Source organism: Gavialis gangeticus, unplaced genomic scaffold (genome assembly GCF_001723915.1).
Source record: "Gavialis gangeticus isolate Ggan-Ray unplaced genomic scaffold, GavGan_comp1, whole genome shotgun sequence".
Lineage (NCBI taxonomy): Eukaryota > Metazoa > Chordata > Crocodylia > Gavialidae > Gavialis > Gavialis gangeticus.
In genome coordinates this window covers 22,227,757-22,230,661 of record NW_017729014.1, presented here as the reverse complement: position 1 = coordinate 22,230,661, position 2,905 = coordinate 22,227,757, and the positions used below count along the sequence as shown (strand labels likewise).

Here is a 2,905-nt window from a genome sequence, read left to right as displayed (position 1 = left end):
CATCAGGTTGAGGAGGCATCTACAGTTGGTGTGTGCTCTTCCTGGATGAAGGTATTTAAACCCGAAAGCTTGCAACTATTTAAGTTGGTCTAATAAAAGAGATCAGATTTACCTAAAGAACCCTGTCTGCCTATGTCCTTACACCAGCATGGCTGCAACCTGCACCCCTGGACAAAGCACAGGAAGCAAAAAGGAAGAGAGCAATAAGCAGGGTAGATATGCTCAAAGCACCCCTTTAAAAATGCAAGCTCTTTGTTTTCACTCATCTTTTGATTATGTAAAAACATTAGAGCAATTCTTCCGTTTTCAAAGAAGTGAGAGACCGCAGCAAGTCAGCATGGTTTTGACACCCTGGGTTTCTATTTAAATCTCGGGGGTGCTGGTTATAGCCCTGTTGGTCTAAGGACGAAGGCAGAAAAGGTTCTTTGAGTAAATGTGATCATCTTTCATTAGATCAGCTAAATAGATGGGAAAAGGCTGTTGTTGCAATCTCTGGGTTTTACCTTGCGTACGTGTTTGCACAGTGCTTATGTTAGGTGACAAACTCACAAGGGCCTCAGCACGTCCCCAAAACTCACTGCAATCGACTCGCCACTGGGCGTGACTCTAACTCCTATCGGAACATTTGGGATTTTTCATCAAGACAATTTATGAAAAATGAAGTGACGTGGGCCTGTTGCCCCCCCCCCGCAGCACACGCCGTTGGCCTCCAGCACCCTCGCTCCGCGGTAACGGTGATCAGAGCTGTTTGCGGCTGTGGGAATGCAAATGACAACAGAGAAGTGAGAAACGAGATGGGAACTAACCTCCGAGGGCCAGGTGCCAGGCAGCGCAGCTTAACCACATTTCCCCTCTACAGACGCACGAGTCATACGAGCGTTAGAAAGCGTCGGGTCTGTGGCGAAACTGGACATTTTCATTCAAATATGACAAAAATGCACGGTTATTCTTCATTCTGAGTTCATCAATTTGTGCAGGAATAACAATCAATCACCTGAAAGTGGCATGGGGATGATGATCGGATGTGAAACGGGACCTGGCTCGGAGCTCACAAGCCCCTGCCTCGAGCCCTCGGTAGATTTCAGAGTTAACACCTCGCGGAACGGGACACGGCCTTCCCGAGAGGGAGGCAGCCTCACCGCGCAGGCGCGCACGAGACCGAGGCTGGGGGAGGGGCCCCGTCCCTCCCCGTTCGGCCCCGCCCCCTCCCCGTATGTTTTTGTTTGTCAAGACCGAACGGCGGAGGGGAGGGGGGGTGCCGCGCCTGCGCAATGGCTGCGGGGCACTGATTGGCCGCGGCGGCGCGCGTGCGCCCGAGGCGGCGGCGGCGATTGGTGGGCGGTTCGCCGCTTTCCCGCCCGAGGTGCTGAGGCTGGCGTTTGAAAAATGCTCGCGGGCCACCATTGGCTGCGGCGCGGGTGGCCGCGCCCCCGCGGCCAGGCCCCGCCCCCCTCCCCCCGGTTCCTCGGCCGCCATTAGAGGGGCCGCTTTGTGTGCGCGGAGCCTGACGGTGAGTCGCCTCCTCCCCACCGCCGTGGGGCCGCCCCGGCCCTGCCCCTCAGCTGCGGCCTCGCTGCTGTGGCTCGCGGGGCCAGAGCCGGGTCTGGCTGTTCCCCCGCGCTCGGCCCGGCCCCTCGGGGCCCGGGCAGGGATGTGGGAGGCCTCCCGCCGCTGTTCTGCCCCCCCCCCCCATCCTCTGGGCTTTTAAACCCCTTGTGGGGCTGTCCCCGTGCTGGTGTCCGAGCCGTCCTCGTCTCCCCCCCGCGGCAATGCCGCTGGCCGCCTTGTCAGGGGGTGTCATGAGGCCGAGACAAAAGCGCCGGGTGTTTACTTTCTCCCCCCGACCCCCTGGATTGTGGCCCCGAAACCAGCGGGCCGTCTCGGCCCCTTTAAACGGCCTGCCCGTCTCTCCTGGCACCCCCACCGCTGTCACCCCCTGTTCGTCCGTCCCAAGTGTTTGCAGGTCAGAGCGAGCTCAGCTCCTGCCGCCGAAGGAGAAGCTAAAATGCTCTTCTGATGCATGCGTGGGTCTGTTGTCTCTGCTTCGTGAGGGTAGGAGCGAGAGACGGGGCGCTCCCAAAAGTTTCCAGTGTTGTCATCCTTTCTCCTGTTTACTTGTCAAAAATATGTACATAAAAAAAACAAAACAAAACAAAACAAAAACCCCAACACAGGTGAACCAGCATGTGATTTCTTGAATAATATGGACTTGCAGGCATATACCTCCTGCTTTTTTATGGGTTTTTTTTTTGTTGTTGTTTGGTTTTCTCTTTTCATTAGAACACTTACACTTTTTTTTTTTTTTCTTCTGCAAATTTTGTTTCCTCCTAATTCTCCACGGGGAGTAGAAAATCCTTTTGGCAAGCTGGTGTTTCTGATCGCAGGGAGGGAGGTTCTCGCACATTGTTGTAAGTCTTCAGTATTTTGCAGTGGTACTGCTGCTTGCCAAAATCTGGCATTTTGGAGACCTCCTGTTCCCCGACTTGTTAAAAGAGCGCGGGGACGGTGAAGCAGTGTGGAGGGTGGCTTTGCTAAAAGGCTCTCTGTTCTGGCCAAGTTGGGGGATGGATGTGAGGTGATGAGCTGTAAAGGGGAAAAGCCATCAAAGTCCTTCTCACCTGAAGGGGTGTTGCCATAAGGTTTGGGGAGGGCCTTGGAAATGAGGATGGCATAAATCGTACAGCATTTTCTTCCACTTCCTTTCTTTCTACAGAGAGGACCTATTGGATATATGCTGTGCCAGTTCCAGTTACACATTCTCCTAACTGTCAATCAATTATGCATGCAAATTACATACCAGATGAGATGTATAAAGTGCCTAATTGGCATTATAAAAACTTCATAATTGTATGACTTCTGAAGCCAGGAATTACTTCCGGGGGGGGGGGGTGTTGTTTGTTTTGTT

At 53.8% G+C, this 2,905-nt stretch overlaps 1 protein-coding gene across 4 annotated transcripts in view; it reads left to right on the top strand.

Annotated features, from left to right (window-relative positions):
* Positions 1–1,431: 1,431 nt before the first annotated feature.
* The window catches only part of HP1BP3 (heterochromatin protein 1 binding protein 3), a 26,503-nt gene continuing 25,029 nt past the window's right edge, over positions 1,432–2,905 (top strand). For 3 of the 4 annotated variants that reach the window (XM_019512003.1, XM_019512002.1, XM_019512001.1), the window contains exon 1: positions 1,433–1,510. The gene's annotated coding sequence lies outside the window, so the exon portion shown is untranslated. Of the gene's footprint in view, positions 1,511–2,905 lie in introns of all 4 variants that reach the window. The other variant, XM_019512004.1, reaches the window with a different exon arrangement.